The sequence below is a fragment of the Juglans microcarpa x Juglans regia genome, chromosome 7D (genome assembly GCF_004785595.1).
Source record: "Juglans microcarpa x Juglans regia isolate MS1-56 chromosome 7D, Jm3101_v1.0, whole genome shotgun sequence".
Taxonomy (NCBI): domain Eukaryota; kingdom Viridiplantae; phylum Streptophyta; class Magnoliopsida; order Fagales; family Juglandaceae; genus Juglans; species Juglans microcarpa x Juglans regia.
The window spans coordinates 18,258,868-18,277,698 of NC_054606.1; the positions used below are offsets into that span (position 1 = coordinate 18,258,868).

Sequence of the window (18,831 nt, forward strand, 5' to 3'; positions counted from 1 at the left end):
CTAAACTACCATACTTGCCAACTTATTCACATTACATTTATCTTTAATAGAATTATAATGCATCTGGAACGGACCATAATGAGGTGGGAATGAATTCAAAATAAACTGAACAATGAATGACTCCTCTACTTTCATTCCAAGGGTTTGTAATCTGGTAGCAATATTTGTCATTCCAAGGATATACTCTTACATTTCTTTAGCACTATCATATTTCATGGTGTTAAGTCTAACCATAAGTGTTCCTGCTAAAGATTTATCTATGGATTGAAACCCCTCCTCAGCATTTTTCAAAAAAATTTGGGCATCCTCAATACTGGGGAGTGATTTTTTTATATTTTCGGCTATGGTCATTTTCATGAACACTAAACTCAACCTGTTTGATCTCTCCCACTGTTTAGATGACTCTCTCATCTCTGTTACTACTCTCAGTGATAGGTGGTGGTTTTGGACTCGTAAGTTTATGAGATGAGTCCAGGTCAAGGACTCCTAAGGTGAACCTGACTCGCTCAACCCACTTAAAAAATTAGAGCCATTCAAAGCAGGAATAGATGAAGTCTGTGAGTGTAGTGATGTAGGTACGGTTACTGCAAGAAAGTTTGTCGCATAATGCTTTGAGTTAGACACTTATAAACAATAATCAAAATTTAAACAATTATGGATGAACAAGTAGTGTCATCAAAACCCTCATTTGGGAGTAGATCTTGATACACAAAGTGTTCTCATCAGTTTTAAATTTTGTGGATGAACTAGCTGTATCTCCTTTAGCAGTAAACTCTGACATACAAAGTGTTCTCTCCAACATTACTTTTGATGGATGAATTAATGATGTCATCAAAACCCTCATTTGGGAGTAGATCTTGACACATAAAGCTTTGACTCCAACCTTGCTTTTGATGGATGAACTAGTAGTGTTATCAGACCATCCTTTTGGAATAGATCTTGACACACAAAGTGTTTACTCCATCATTGTAACTACCTGCTCCTTTCTCTCTCTATTGGTCACGAGTCTAGTCTACACGTTTTAAATATAGAAGCTGTGTTTTTAAATATTGCAGTTGATTTTAAAGTACGCCTAGTGTTTTAAAGCCCTCAAATATTTTAAATGTCCTGAAAATATTTATATGGGGTATTTCCAGTATTATTGAACCAAGCCTGATTTTAAGTTAAGACAATTGTAATATTTTTAAAAAGCTCCAAAAATATTATAATTGTAGAAAATCATTTTTATCAACATGATTTTAGTTATTGAAAATATTATGAGATTTAAAATATGTTGAAAACTCTAATTAATTAGATGGGTTTTATTCTCTTAAAGATATTTAGCAAAATTTCATCATTTATTTAATGATGAAAGAATATTATTTTAAGCTAATGTTTATTTAAACTAATTTAAAGCTCACCGTTAAATCGTTTTGAAGATCCCAAGGTAAAGGGTTGGGATTAAAACCCTAGCTCCCTCCCTCTTTCCCTCACTTTTCCATTTTTCGTCTCTCTTCTCCCTTCCTCAACTCAATGTAGGTTCCCCTTCCCCCTCACCCAAGTCCTTCTTTTTCAGCCCCAGCGCCGTCGTGCTCCACCCAGCGGCGCCACCGGCTTCCCCTCACGCCAGCGAGCACCCTCCACGAGAACCACCATGAGTCTCCCCTGACCACCCTTCCTCCTCCCCTTGACCCGAAGCCCATAGCTCCTACCTAGGCCACTCACAAAACCCATGGTTCTCCTCCCATCGTCGTCGTATGCTGCCTCCCATGCCACCGCACCGCCACCAAGAGCCTCCTCCCTCACCAGCGACCTCCCCTAGCCACCCTCATGCCTAGCCGAAGTCCTATCCTCCTGCACGCTCTCTCACTATCTCACGGGCTCTTTCTCACGCACGACCCAAATTAGTCGCCTCCAACCATCGTGCCGCCACCCCAACACCACCACAAGCTCCACCGCATCTCCCTCAGGCCCTCCATACCTGGCCATAGTCCCTAACTGTCCCTAGACTTCACACATACCATCACCCTCTCGAATGCACTGTACACGGGTAGATGCCGAGGTGATCAACCCCTCAATGCCACCACAAGGCCACCATGAGCCCTTCCAAGACCACCGCTAGCTATCCCCATGCCCAAAAAGCCACGATACAAGATGGATATCCACTATACACGACCTTAGCCGCCACCCACAGACTCCCCACCATGTCGGTCATTCTCCACTGTCACGTTAAACTCTGCATAGTCTAGATCTATTAGCCAAAGCCCTAAATCTGGTCCCTGTTCCAAGGTCATGGTAGTGACTGATACCACCCAAGCTAGTTCTAACGCCACTGGCCATGTCGGATAGTGAGCAACACACGGGTTATCCCAACGATGGTATAACTTTCTTTCCCTTATCCTCATTATTATGTTAGTTGGTTGGTTAGGTTGTGGACTGTGCTGTTTGTATTTGTGGAGTTTGCTGTGTAGTGTAGCGGTGTTCGTGAAGTGTAGCGGTGTGGCGCCCCCAGCCCCTTCTTGGGATTGGATGGTTACTAAGACTCCGGGACATGTAACACAAGGCTACACACCCCTCGTACATGACAGATAATATGCTATGCACCTAAGTACACTAGCATTATGCAATAATGCTGTGGCGGAAAAATTAATAAAAGTCAAATAACTAAGCAACGTGATAAGCAATTGCAAAGCACATGGTATGATAAACTAATATCATAACCCAAAACATTGTCCCAAAACATAAACATAGGCCTTAAAGGCAAAATATCCTGAAAGCATGAAGCATAATTTTAAAGTTCCCAAAACACGGGATTCCCACAAAAGAAACATAAGTCTACAAAAGATGGCCATAAATGTTGTTGCCTTCTTTCTCTCTTTTTTTTGTTCTTTTTCTTTCCACAAAACACTTATACTCCTGTACTCTTCAATAAGACTCGAGCTTCACGCACTTCTCTAAAGCCTTGTCCTTGTCTCGGTTGTTACGCCACTTAAACTCAATAATGAATTCAAGTATACCCGTGATCTCTCGATCAATGGCCTCGAGTCGCTCCTAGAGGGAAGGCTCGGGCCGATCCATGGCCATTTTAGGCACAATCCTCTCCGGAGGAGGAGGTGCTGTTCTCTTCCTCTTGGTCATCGTTGCTTCTTACTAAACCTGTTACAACTTCTACCATTCTGGTTGGGGAATGATAGTTGAAACTACCACAATGAGATTTCGAGAAATCTCAGCAAGTAATCACAAAACATACCACAGTTAATACAAGCATATAAAATGTACATCATGATATGCATGCATGGACATGTACTTGACTTATGCACTTGAAGATTTACAAAAGACTTGTAATAGAGACTTAAACTTTTCATAAAAATTTCTTAACTTTTTCTTATTCACGTGATCTTATTTCAGAACATATCACAAGATTTTCATCGAGTGATCATTAACGCGTGTTCCTGCTAGTTACTGTACCATCAACGGTCCGTGCACCGTGATGAATACGTCATAAACAGAGAATCATATTGACTTGACCTTACTTCGTCGGGTTACATGCCTTATGAACCCACTAGCGTTAGGTGCTTCCTCGCTTCGACATTCTTTAAAAATAATCCATTCGAGGCCCGTTGACTATTCTTCGTCGACCCAAGGGTTACCACTCCATTCTTAAACACTCCAGAGTGGACAGAGGAGTTCCACTAGGACATTCCCCGTCTTAGCACTTGGGGTCATGATAAAACTTTTTCTTTGAAAACATTTTTTCTGAAGACTCTTTTGAAAACACTCATTTGAAAACATTTATTTGAAAACATTTATTCCCCAAATGCATGTATCACGAGACTTAAACGTGCTTACCTATGCATGACATATGACATATATAACAACCAAGCATAACATATTTGTTTCATAGCATGATCACATAAACCAAGATAGATATTGAAACATATGTATAGAGCTATAAAAACTTGCTTAGGCCGAAACTCATAGGTACAAAAACATGAAAATTCATCACATAAACATGTTCCAAACTTCAAGCAAATAACATAGGAATCAAAGCATAGAAAAATAATACATGAAATCATAACATTTAACTAAGATCCGAATCATTCAAGACATGGTATGGCCAAAATATCAAGATACATATTCCATCCAAATATATGAAAACCGAAACATATACAAGTATTTCATGGCATATTCATCATGATTTCAAAGCAGATAATTCTTTCCATAGATGATATAAGATCATATTAACATAATCAAACAAACAATCAATAAATAGCAACCAAAACAAACATGGTAATGAAAAGATTTACATAATCATATACAAGTGTTAACCAAGAGTAGGTTGAGTGTATACTTACAAAAATCCTTATAAAAGAATACTAGGAAGCTGTAAATCCAAACATATCATATTAGAAAAAGCATCTAAAACCCTAACTCATGTTCTTAAGTGTGCGTGTGTGTGTTTCTAAGGCATCACTTGGTCTTAAACCATTCGATTTCTAGTGTTATTAGGTTAACCCCTCTTCATTTCACACATAAGGTAGAACAAAAGCTAAGGTAGCCAAGAATACATGAAATGGTCGAAACATGGAGGATAAATTCCCCCTTCACTATTCAGTCTCAAGGGTTTCTCTAAAAACCCTAGGTTATTTTTGAAGAAAATAGTAGAAAGTGTGTATTCTATCATTTCTCAAAGTCTAATGAGACTTGAATCTCATTTTTGAATTGAGAAAAGATTTGTGTGTGAGCTAGACTTAGGAAAACGAAATCTTACCTTGCAAATCCTTGGGGTAGTGCCGAAATCCTTCTATTTCCTTTCTTGTTTGGTTGGTGAGAAAACACTAGAGAATGGGAGAGAGCTTTCAAAGGAACTTGAGAGAATTGAGTGGAGAGAGTGGAAATTCATGCAAGAATCAGAAAAACGGCAAAGGAAAAGCCTCCTAGGCGTGTACCCTTCTTCGTATATAGAGATCTTTCACTTCCCTCCTTATTTGAATCAAAACCTTTGCATGTGAGACAAGTGGCAAAGTTCCTTCTTTTTCCTCTCTTAAAAACAGAAAACGACTTGGAGTTCCCCACTTAGATTGCATTGGGAAGAGGCAAATCTTAGAGGTGGCGTGTGGGCTTCCCTCCTTGGCCAAAAATCACATTTCCCTCATATGCCCTCCATTTCCTTTAACAAGTCAACATCTTCTCATGGGGTAACTTAGTAAAACCGTGCCTGACCTTTCTTATTCCCAAGAAAAGGCTCTTGGCATGGAGGACAAGTGGCATGGGCGTGTGCCCTAGCCTTAGCCATCCCCTCCTCTTTTCATTTCCAAGGTGCTGCTTCATCTTCCCCATGCTTATTCCCTAGGTGATCCTTCACATTTCATTGGTCCATAACACACTAAGTGACAAGTGGCAAGCAAAAGGAATGTTTGGGGCATGCTAGTCGAATACCCTAGGGGAAAACTTGTCCTTGATAAAAGTCTCATCCCAAAAGCCTTCTAGAATCTTGGTGCATGTTTGACACACGGCAAAGACTTAGCAAGATTCGAAATCCAAAGGCCTCATTCCAATTTCCTATGCAAAGCTTTTAGAAAGGTACCATTCCACTTCCCTAGGCTCCCTTTTCCAAGAAACTTACCTTGAAACTTGATTCTTGGACCAAAAGCAGTGGGCTAGGTGTGTAAGCCCATTTTGGTGCTTTCCTACACCTCTTTTCCCCCGTAGCCCACTTTCGAGACTAGGTTCAAAGCAAAAACATTATTTGGTCACTTAACACTTAACAAATTTTGAATTGGATCATGGGCCTAAACCATTGGACCTAAATTTCCCAGTAAGGCTGAAATTCTAAGGTAACTAGAGCCACTCTTCTCTTAGACTTAAATCACTACATCAAAGGCTTTTAAGACTCCTAAAATACCATGGCAACCTAGAACAATTCTAAGGGCCAAGCCTAGACGAAACTTGGGCCATCACAAGCGGTGTACGTGAAGTATTGGGCTTAGTTGGGAAGTGTGTTGTGTCGTTATGGACTGTGCTGTGAAATGTGGTTATGAAGTATGTGGTGTAGTGGTGATGTGGCATGGGTATTGTGAAGAGAGTACATGCTGAGTGTACTCTCGTGGCGTAGCGTGAAATAAGGAGAGTATACATGAAATATACTCTTCTGACATAACGTGGATGGAAAGAGTACACGTGGAGTGTATTCCATGTGGTAGAGTGATGCACCATGTGGCATGCGTCGTAGTAGTGCATGACATAGTGTGATGTGAAAGGAGTACATGTGGAATGTACTCCATGTGGCGAGGTGATGCACCATATGGCATGTATGCCATAGTGGTGGTGTGGCATAGCGTGCGTGAAGGGAGTACACGTGGTGTACTCCATGTGGTGAAGTGGTGCACCATGTGGTGTACCGTAGTTGTGATGTGGCGTAGTATAGTGTGAAGGGAGGACACGTGGAGTGTACTCCATGTGGTGAAGCAATACACCGTGTGGCATGTCGTGAAAATAAGGATGGTCGCATAGTTGAGGAGCATAGAGTGTGATGAATAGTGTCGAGAACTATGGAATAGTGTCTCGAACTAGTTGTGATGTAACTGGTAGTCCCAGTGACTGATGTTACTGTGTAGCCGTGTTACATCTAGGAGTACATGTGAAGTGTTGAAATTGTGGAACAGTGTCTCGGAGTAGTTGGGATGTGACCAGTAGTCCCAATGACGAGTGTCACCGTGTAGTAGTGTTATGGCTACTATACTTGTGAAGTGACAAAATGGTGTAAGAGTGACGTAGTGGGAACGTGACTGGATGTCACAATGTGGCAAGAGTACGTGAGGAATCGTGCTCATGATGAGTTAGGAGTTGGTGTAGAAGTGACATAATAGGATGCTAGGTGACTTGACAAGTTACAGTGTAGCTTAGGAGTAGTCTCGAGCTATGTGACGGGACGTAAGGTGTAGTTATGAATGAAGTCTTTTTGTATCAAGTGTTGGAATGAACTTATAACGGGACAGGAAGCAGGAAGAGTCCTGCCAATTGAGTAATAGAAGGTTGGTATCGGACTATGAAGCTTGTTTATACAAGTAGGTGATCGACGTATTATATCTTAGGTGATAAGGAGGTAGGGTACATATGTAATCTAGTGAGACATGTGTGCCGGATGGATTTACCATATGTAATGGGCAATCTGTCCTAAGCATAGGTACACGATGTTTGAGCCTCAGAGTTGGCTTAGAATCGTGTAATATGCATGGATGATGATGACGAGGAAGCAAAGGCTCGAATGTAGGAAGTGACGTATGTATTGTCTAGGATTGATATGCATGACTTAGTCCGTCGGAGTCATGCATCGGGATAAGGTTAATACGAAGAATAAGATGAAGGGCTTAGTGTCTTAACCCTATGGTGAATCATGGAGGTTCACTTTAAAGAATAAGACCTCGAAGTAGAACATTGAGTTTGCAAAAGGTGACCTCAAGAAGGTCCTAGAAAGAGGCAACGTGATAAAGGAAAACATAAAAGACAGGGATAGAAGGAGAGTGTGTCTCAGTGAGGAAAATCCAAGTGAAGTGTAGTTTATGTCTTCTAAGTTTAGTTGCTTATGCACTAGATACAAAATGATGCTAAGGTTATGTGTATGCATGTAGGTTGTCATCTGACACACACATGAATAGACTGCATGATATGAGAATAGCATGGAGTTTAGGTAAGTATTATGTTCATACTCTTCTAGAGTTTTCTAAAGTATGAAAATGAAAATGAAATGTTTTTCTCTTTACGATGCTTGATGAAATGACAGGAAAGGATGTTTATGAAAAAGCATGCTAAGTGTTTAAGGGTACATCTATGTATGGCCCTTCTTGGTAGCCCCCTTTTATGCAATCCAAGTATTAAGTGTATGCATGTGAATGGATGACTATACATAGTATGTATTGTTTGTATTTTCATGAAATAAGGTGTGAAGCTCATGCCTTATGCTTTAAGCGAAACTAATGTTTTAAATGATGCTTTGAAAGATGATGTTTAAGCCCATGCTTTTAACTGATGTTTACGAATGAATGGACTGAAAGTTAAGCTCATGATTTTAAACGATATTTTTTCATGAATGAACTGTTAAATGAAAAGGACTAAAAAGGGAAGGACTGAATGAAAGGAAAGGACTGAAAGGAAATAAATGTTTTAATGTATAAAAATACATAATGGCCACAGTTGAATGAAATGGTTCCAAAGGAAAGGGCAGATTGCAATACCAGGTAAGTAGTACTGGTAGTGCACCCAGTGGTGCCCCCATATTAAAAGGGATTCTCAACCTGTGGCCACGGGTGGAATCCAGGTCCAAAGGAAGACCGCTAACCCTAACACATGGGGGGTAACAATGTGTTAGAAAATGTATGTATGCATGCTTGAGATCTTTAAGAAATGAAGGCACTAGTAGGATAAATGTTTTACGAAAAGCAAACCCTTTTTTAAGAAAAACCCCGTCTAGTGATGTTCTCAAATTGAATGTATATCGTATGTATGTAAGGTACGTATGGAGTAATGAATGTATGAATGAAAACCTATGTTAATATATTTTAACTGTATGAAGTAATGCTTACTGAGTATTCGACTCAAAATGAGCAGAATGCGTTAGGACGGACATGGCCGAGGGGAATAGCATGGAAGTCTAGGCATGGGAATTTGAAATGTATGAGAGGCCTTTTTATTTTAAGTTTGATGTTTTCCGCTGTAAACCTCTTTTATTATCAAAACACGTTTTATATTATAACATAGAGTCTTGCACCCTAGGTATGGAAGTAATAAGTTTTAAAAGGATCAGTAACTCCTGTCTCTTTTTTTAAAAAGTCCCACCATAAGGACGAGGCGTTACAATCATATCCACCTTAGTATGGGGTTTAATGATTTGTCACCAAAATTAAGAAAATCTTGTTCCTTTGGGCAACCAATATTTTCTTAAATTTTGATGTAAATCATTCACCCTATATTGGATAAACAAATATACGTGGCATAATTATAAGAGCCAAAATAATCAATTCATACATGTATTTAATAAGAACAACATGGAGATAAAATTTTAATATATGTATATACCAATAATAACATGTATAGAAAATTTAATAAAACTTAATACATGTATATAACAATAATAATATGCATAAAATTTAATTTAATACATGTATATACTAATAATAACATGTATAGAAAATTTAAAACATGTATTTAACAATAATAAGATGCATATAGAAGAAAAATTAAATTTCAGAACTTTTTAATAAATAAATAATATAAAATGACCTGTTTGGGTCTGGACCACATAGGTCTAGTAACCCAGGCCAAAACCCGGTTCATTGGTGAGCCGCTGGTCAACAATGACCCTAGTTCGGGCTTACTGCACAGCACCTACAGGCCCAATTCCGATTCTAGTTCTTTCTTTTTTAAAAAAAAATTCTTTGACAAGCTGGGCCATAACACAGGCCCGTAACTTTTCTCTCGAGCTGGGCCAAGGCCCAGGCCCTTTAGAAGTTAGAAGAAACCCTTCTTCCTCCGTAAGCCTTTCCAGTGCCGCACCTGGCAGAAATTAAAACTCTCTTCGATTCGGCGCAACTGTGGAGATCTCCGACGAGGGGAAGATGGCATGGTGTCCCCAATCTCCTTTCGCTGCCAATGTCCACCTCCACTCACGATTGTCCGTTTTTTTTTTTTTTTTTTACTATTCTTACAAAATCTGTTGTGGCCAGTCGACTTGACAACGCATTGCCGCCATTACAGGGACGCAGTGAGGAGGTTCTTAGCCTCCTCACGGCGCTGACCTCCCTTTCAGTCAGTGGGAACCTTAAATGGGCAAAGGTTTTGGGCTTCTCAACCCCTTTACGGCAGCATCGTGCTTTCGGTGATTGGGTTCCTCAGCCCCTTTATGCCGGCGTCGTGCTGAGCCACTAACCACCACACGTAGCACTCTGGCCCACACCCAGCAGCTGAGCAGTATACGGACTACACAACCACACAACGATGTTTTCTCCATTACCCTCAACTTCCTCTGTCTCTTCGAAATAGATTTTGTGCTGAAAATATCTGCAAGTGCACAGAATTGTAACAAGTAGTAACATGTCTTAAAGAAAACAGATATTGAACCCACAGTGAATAGTTATACTATTGAGTATTGAAACTGACTAAATTAATTATTATTTGGAAAATAGAAATTTGAAGAATAGATTATCTAAATTAAACTGAAGAAAATAGCATTAAAATTTAGATCTTAAAGATAATAAGAATAGATCTAGAGCGTTTGATTTCACCTAGCAAATCTCACACAATTTATTCTTCCTCATTATAGAATTCCAATTATCCTAAGTTGATGATAGAAATCCCTTAACTATTCAATATTTTCCCTCAAGCAATACCGGAAATATCTCTAACTAATAACCCCATATTTCTATGTGAATTTAACTAATTGGAGACTCATTAAGTTCTTTAGATTTTTCTTGAAAATCACACTAATCGCGGTAAAGTATCTCTACTTTTGCTCAACTAATGTGGTTAATTCTATAGCTTTAATCACAAATCACCTCTCAGTCTCATTGCGATTCAATATATCGAACAATAATTAACTAGAAAATTGCAAGCATTAATAGCAAGGAATAAACACTCAATCACGGAAATATTGAAAATAAAATAACTTAAAATATAAATTGTATTTTCAATGCTAGACTACATCAAAGCTCTAGAAAATAAAATTAGTTCATAATGAAATTGAAAACAAAACAATAAAACTAATGTTCTTTGTTGGAGTCAGTTGATGATACATGCGGCTCTCGCCTCTGCTCTCTCAGATCTGCCTCTTTGAAAGAAACTTAAAATAATAAACTCTGAAATGTTTTTCTCTAAACTCAGACTCCCTTCTATTCATCTCACAAGAAGGGATTAAATAAATGTCAAAATTCAAATCTGGAAACAATATAAATGGGACTATAGTCTAACCTAAAGATCTGGAAAATACTTTCTAAAGATAAAAGCTATCATAAAAGAAATTATCCCAAGAATAATAAAATTATCTAAAATGCAAGATTTAGTAATAAGTGGCTTAATTTAAGGAGTTTGGGAGGATTTGGTGGTCAGTAGATTGATTGTGGAACTCAGAAGGGTACCCTCGGGTAGATTCCTATGCGTTGAATATAATTGGTCTTCTCACCTACCGAGAGGAAAGACTCCTGACCGGGATGATAGAACCCTCTCCCCAACCTACTAAGCGGTAAAGCTGGTTGCCTTTGCTAGTTGTTGCAAAAGATGTCGTTTAGGTTGGTCGCGTAAATTGACCGTTTAGACTGGTCGCCCAATCTAGTCGTCCAGAGCTTTATGCCAAGTCTTCTCGCCCAAAAGGTAAAATATCTCGCTTATCGCCTAACTCTTGTCACCAATTCTAGTCGCCAATTCTGGTCGCTCCTTCTAGCCGCACCTTCTGAGTCTCCTCGCCTAAATCTCCTTGGCTCTCTTTAGATCTCGTTGCCTCTCATCGGTCCATATCCGTAATCTCTTCTTTTGTATCAAAATGCTCTCATTTCACACTAAATCTTCTCATTCCTTCAAATCCATGAAAATAAAATAAAATATATATTGAAATAAAATAAAATCAATAGTATTGAAGAAAAAAAAAACACTTTTCATAAATAGAAGAGTAATAAAAATCACATAAAAATTACACTCATCAAATACCAGCAAACTTAAGTTTTGCTCGCCCTCGAGCAAAGAAGAAAATAAAGATAATAAAAACAACCATTGGTCTGATTCATAAAATTTATTGCTTCAAAGATTGCCTAAATTCTATAATTCAAAAGAATCATTCAAGATCAATCAAGTCCAAAAGTTAATTAAAAACTCAATTTTACCGCATTATCCATCCTCACATTCAAGCATACCTATCACTCTCACTTCATCATTAGCTCTCCAGATAGTTTTCTGCAAACAAGTAAATAAATAATAGATCTCTAAACACTCCATAGGCTTGCTTTTCAAGTCACTCTCCACTAATCTAGAACAGAAATTATAACTAGGGATCAATAAGTCTTTATTAAGCTTGTAATGTAAGGCTAGGGTGAGGGCTACAAAGAAAATGTAGGATTCAAACAAAATAAGAGAACTTAAGTTTGAACACCAACAGACAAATAGAGCATTCTCACTTCTAATATTTCTTCTCAATCATTGTAAATCTCTCAATATACATTTCTTTATTATTCTTTCAAGTATCTCTCTCTTTACCCTTCTATTCGGCAGGTCGAACATTTTCTTTTCTTTTCTTTTCTTTACTACTTTTTTTTATTTTTTTCATGGAAGTATTCCAAACCTTTTCAATTGCCTGTGTTGATGACTCTCGTCGGCCTTTCTTTTTGGCCACATAGAAGACGAGTTGAGTTTTCACACCCCAAACTTATAATTTTGATAATATGGCTATAATTAACTTTACTTGTAGACCTTATACCTCTCTTGCCTTTCATGCTCCCCTGATTGCCAATTGAATGTTATCCTTGAAGGTGCAGCCGTGTACTCCTTGGAGACCTCCTCGCCTCTTCATTCCTGCAAGATGAAAGCAAATGAATAATATTAAGCAAAAGAATTCAAATAAAATAAAAACTTGGGTTGCCTCACAAAAGCGCTTTATTGAAAGTCTATAGCTAGATATTGTCCTCTCATCATTTATTATTGACGAGATCGATGGAACACTTTTTCAAGTTAAAGTCTCCATCAACATAGGGTTTTAATCTCTGTCCATTTACTTTAAATGTGTCTTTTGTCTCGTGATGGACTCCAATCGCCTCATAGGGAAAGACACGGGTCACCACAAATAGTCTCGACCACCAAGAGCACAGCTATCTTGGGAAGAGTCAAAGTCTTGAGTTAAATAATAGAACTTTTTGCCTGACTTCAAATTGCCTTCTTAGAATATGCTTATCGTGCCATCTTTTAGTCTTATCTTTGTAAATCCGAGTATTCTCATAAGCAACATTGTGAACTCATCCATCTCGTTGATTTGTAATATTCTATTCTAGCCAACCGCTTGTAAATCAAAGTTCAGTGTTCTCTTCGCCCAATAGGCTCTATGTTCTAGCTCTGCGGGTAGATGGTAGGCTTTTCCATAAACGAGCCAATAAGGCGACATCTGAATTAGGGTTATGAATGTTGTTCGATAAGTCCATAGCGCGTCATCTAACCTTCTCGCTTAGTCTGTCCGAGAGACACTCACGGTCTTCTCTAGTATGCACTTCAGCCCCCGATTAGACACCTTGACCTGACCGCTCGTTTGAGAATGGTATGGTGTCGCCACATGATGGTAACTCTATACTTAGTCAGTAGTGCTTCAAATTGGCGATTGCAAAAATGCTTCCCGCCATCCCTTATTATGGCCCTCAGAGTGCCGAATCGGGAGAAGATATTCTTCCTCAAGAAATTCACTATGACCCTCGCATCTTTGGTTGGCAGGGCGACCGCTTCCAGCCATTTAGAGACATAATCTATAGCCACCAAAATAAATTTATTAGAATATGAGGATGGAAAAGGACCAAATTTATACCCCAAACATCAAATAATTCAAACACTAAAATATTGTTTAAAGGCATCTCATGTTTCCTAGAAATGTTGCCAACCATTTGACAATGATCACATAAATTAACAAAATTAAAAGAGTCTTTAAAAATAGTCAACCAATAAAAGCCACATTGTAAAACTTTTGTTGTTGTTTTTGGTCCACCAAAGTGGCTGCCCGCTTCCAATGAGTGGCAATGTCTGAGTATGCTCCCCGTCTCCTCCTCGGGCACACATCTTTTAATTATCTTGTTCGCGCAGTGCCGGTATAGAAAAGGTTCATCCCAAAAATAATATTTCAAGTCGGAGAAGATCTTCTTCTTTTGTTGATATGTCATTTCGGCCGGTAGAATTCTGGAAACCAAATAATTTACCATGTTGGCATACCATGGAACAACTTGTATCGCCATTAATTGCTCGTCTGGGAAGGTCTCATTAACTGAAAATTTCTCCTCGTCAGCCGCCTCTTTAAGCTGAAGAGGCGGTACATTTCTTATCTTTTATTTCCAAATCGAACTGTTGTAATAGCAAAATCCATCTTAACAGTCTTAGTTTGGAATCCCTCTTTGAGAGCAAGTATTTAAGAGCTGAGTGATCGGTGTAGATGACTAGCTTCGAACCTATCAAATAAGAACGAAATTTGTTAAAGGCAAACACAACTCCTAACAATTCCTTTTCAGTAGTAGCATAATTAAGTTGAGCTTCTGTTCAAGTCCGACTTGTATAATAAATAACATGAAAAATTTTATCTTTCCTCTACCCCAAAACAGCCCCTGTAGCATAGTCGCTAGTATCACACATTAATTCAAAAAGTAAATTCCTATCCGGTGATACAATGATAGGTGTTGAAATTAACTTCTTTTTCAATGTTTCAAAAGCACGCAAGAATTCATCAAAAAGTTCAAACCGAGTATTTTTAATCAACAGATTGTAGAGGTTTAATAATTTGGAAAAAATCCTTGATAAACTGACGATAAAACCCGGCGAGATCCAAGAAACTCCTCATGTCCTTCATAGTGGTTGATAGTGGGAGTTTGTCAATAACTTTTATCTTTGCTCGATCGACCTCAATTCCTTTGAAGAAAATGCGGTGGTCGAGCACTATTCCCTCCTTGACCATGAAGTGGCATTTTTTCCAATTTAAAATAAGATTTGTCTCCTTAAATCTTTGTAATACGAAAGATAAATTAGATAAACAATTATCAAAAGAGTGACCAAAAATCGAGAAGTCATCCATAAAGACTTCTAAGAAATTTTCCACCAAATCCAAGAAGATGGATATCATGCATCTTTGGAATGTGGCTGGCACATTGCAAACACCAAAAGGCATATGCCTATATGCAAAAGTGACATAAGGATAGGTGAAAGTGGTATTCTCTTGATCCTCGGATACAGTGACTGTTTGATTGTAATAGGAATATCCATGTAGAAAACAGTAGTAAGCATGGCTGGCAAGTCTTTCTAGTATTTGATCAATAAAAGGTAAGGGAAAATGGTCTTTCTAAGTTACATCATTTAGTCTTCGATAGCCTATGCATACTCGTCATCCTGTGATCATCATAGTCAATATGAGTTTGTTGTTGTCATTCTTGATCACGGTTATCCCTTCTTTCTTTGGGACGACTTGCATTGGACTTATCCATTCATTATCTGAGATTGGATAAATGATCCCGGCATCTAAAAACTTCAATGTTTCTATATGCACCACTTCTTGCATTGATGGGTTTAGTCTCCTCTGGAATGGATGATCGGTTTAAAATTATTCTCCATTAAAATCTTATGCATGCAAATTGAAGCACTAATTCCTTTGATGTCTTAGATGATCCAATCCAAGGCCATTTTGTGATCCTGCAAGACTCTGATCAACTTCTCTTCCTCTACATCACTCAAGGAACTGTTAATAATAACTGGAAAAGTAGAGTCCTGGCCTAAGAAAGCGTACCTTAAATTTGATGGAAGCGATTTGAGTTCGTGCTTGGGTGGTTCCTTACTTGGAGATGTCGACTGCGATGAGTTTAGCTCTTCCACTTTCGGTTTTATTGAAAGAGGAAAGGATGGTGTAGCCTCCAAATATCTCTCACACTCCCTAACCTCTTGATCTTTGCATTCAATAGATGTAGAGTGAGTAAGACATACCTCAAGTGGTAACTTTGGAAATTCAATTCCATAAGTCTCATCGGTCATGACCACTTCTCGGTCACTTATTTGAAAACAATAATGTACCTCAGAAGGGAATTTCATAAATTTAAATACGTTAAAAGTGACCTACTCTTCTCTGACCCTCAAAATGAGTTTCCCTTGTTGGACATCAATTAAAGTTCTCCCCGTCACAAGGATAGGTCAACCCAATATCAAAGGGATCTCTTCGTCCTCCTCCATATATAGTACAATGAAGTCGGCCGGAAAGATGAACTTATTAACTTTCACCAGTATGTCCTCAATGAGTCCTCTCGGGTATTTAATAGATCTGTCCGCCAACTATAAAGAGATGGTGGTCGGCTTTGCTTCTCCAAGACCTAGTTTCCTGAAAACAAAGAGAGGCATTAGATTAATACTTACCCCTAAGTCACATAAAACTTTATCAAAATATGAATTTCCTATAGTGCAAGGGATCGCGAAACTCCCCAAATCTTTCAACTTAGGCGGCAGCTTCAAAAATTTTGCATATTTAAGCATTTACTCAAAAACTTCAACGCTTAAATATACTCAGAAATTTAGAGAACTGATATTCAATCTTATTTTTTCTTAATTTTTTAGGAAAATAAATTGGTGGATCATAAATTGAAGGAGAATAAATTTTAGAAATGAACAGATTTCTTGTCTTTTGCAACCCCTTTATTCTCTTTAGTCTTCTCAGCTTGTTGGTCAGTCGCATCCCACTCTCCTTCTTTCACCTCGTACTCAGTTTCCTTTTTCTTAGACTCCACATTTTTGGTAGCTTCTACATCTCACTTGGTATTTACTGTCTATGGCTGGTCATATGTCCGCTCACTTCCGAATGTTATGGCTTTGACATTTTTCTTCAGATTGGTCATAATGTTGCTCGGTAAAGTCTCTACTGTCATTTTGATAACCATGTTTGAGAGCTGACCGATTTGTGTCTCAAGATTGCATATTGAAGCCAAGTTGTTTTAGATCACCATATCAGTCTTTTGAATGTATTGCATAGTCATATCTCCAAGTGTCAGCTTCTTCTCTTGCTGTGGAAACTGTTGAGGTGGTTTAGTTGGCACATGGTTATTGTTCCATGAAAAGTTAGGGTGATTTCTCCATCTAGGATTGAACGTATTTGAATAAGGATTATTTTGATGTTGGAAATTGGACACATAATGGGCTTGTTCATAACTTGGTAAGGCAAACGGATTTGCCACTTGGAAATCTACACTTGAATGATTTCTTACACAATGATCACAAACAATATTAGTTTGAATAGCATTAACGTTCATCTTACCTAGTTGTTGTGATAGATTTGCCATATACACCGCCAATGTGGTAATAAAATCAAGTTCAAAAAATCAGCCATCTTTCTTGGCACTGCTCTCTCCTCAAACCATTGATAGTTGTTGGATGTCAATTCATCTAGAAGTTCATATGCAGCTTGGTCGGTCTTACTCATTAATGCTCCTCCTACGGCCGCATCAACCATAGATCAATTTGTAGGTCTCAAACCATTGTAAAATGTCTGTACTTGAAGCCAGGCTGGGAGGTCGTGATGTTGACACTTGCGCAATAATTCCTTGTATCTCTCCCATGCCTCATATAATGATTCACCCTTAAATCGGGTGAAGGTAGTGATATCATTCCATAACTTCATTGTTTTAGGCGGAGGAAAATATTTTGCTAAGAATTTTGGTGTCAAATCCTCCTAGATGGTGATGATGCAAAGAGTCAACCAAGCTTTTGCTTTTTCCCCAAGTGAAAGGAAAAAGTCACATCGAATTGCATTATATGTCACTCCATTGTGTATAAAAGTATCACAAATTTCTAGAAAATTTGCAATATGAACATTAGGATCTTCTTGTGACAGCCCCCCAAACTGGATAGTTTGTTGAATCATTTGAATGATGATCGGCTTGATCTCGAAGTTATTGGCTTGTATAGTTGGCCGCCTTATACTAAATGTCACCCCATTGATAGAGGACATAGCTTAGTCTCTCAATGCCTTGTGCTCCTGGTCGGCCATATTAAATTTAGATGTGGCGACCTTTTTCTTTTTCTCTTTATTAATCCGACGTAATGTTCTTTCAATCTCAGGATCAAAAAATGTATGTTATAATGCTTTAGATTGGGGCATGCACTTCTAATTCTTGAAAAGAAAAATCAAACTGAGATCTAATTTAAACAATTTTTTTTTAAAAATAAAATAAATCCAAAGTAGTAAAAATCTAGCTAGTATCAATATCAATAACAAATAACTAATCCCCGGCAACAGTGCCAAAAACTTGCTGTGGTGAAAATATCTACTTGTGCACATAATCGTAACAAGTAGTAAAGTGTTTTAAAGAAAACGGATATCGAACCCACAGGGAATAATTATGCTATTGAGTATTGAAATTGACTAAATTAATTACTATTTAGAAAACCAAAATTTAAAGAATAGATTATCTAAAGTAAACTGAAAAAAGAGCATTAAAATTAAGATTTTAATAATAAGAATAGATTTAGAGCATTTGATTTCACTCACACAATTTATTCTTCCTTGTTATAGAATCCCAATTATCCCAAGTTGATAAAAATTCCATAACTATTCAATATTTTATCTCAAACAATACTAAAAATACCTTCAATTAATAACTCCATATCTCTATGTGAATTTAACTAACTGGAGACTCATTAAGTTCTTTGAATTTTTCTTTAAAATCACACTAATCGCGATAAAGTATCTCTACTTTTGCTCAACTAATGGTGCTTAATGCCAGAGCTTTAATCACAAATCATCTCACGGTCTGATTGCGATTCATTAGATCGAACAATAATTAGCTTGAAAATTGCAAGTATTAAGAACAAGGAATAAATACTCAATCATGGAAATATTGAAAATACGATAACTTATAATATAAATTGTGTGTTCAATACTAGACTGCATCAAAGCTCTAGAAAATAAAAATTATTTCATAATGAAATTGAATGCTGCTCTCGTCTCTGCTCCCCAGATCCGCCTCCTTCAAATAAACTTTGGAATACTTTTATTCTAAAACTCAGACTCCCCTCTATTCATCCCACAAGACGGGATTAAATAGATGTCAAAATTCAAATCTGGAAACAAGATAAATACCGCAACAATTTAGCCTAAAC

General features: G+C 37.9%; 1 non-coding gene across 1 annotated transcript; it reads left to right on the forward strand.

The window, feature by feature from the left end:
- The first annotated feature begins 17,240 nt into the window (after positions 1-17,240).
- On the forward strand, positions 17,241-17,347 carry LOC121240125. The gene has a single exon (XR_005935454.1). It is a non-coding gene; the product is annotated as a small nucleolar RNA R71 (small nucleolar RNA).
- Positions 17,348-18,831: the final 1,484 nt, after the last annotated feature.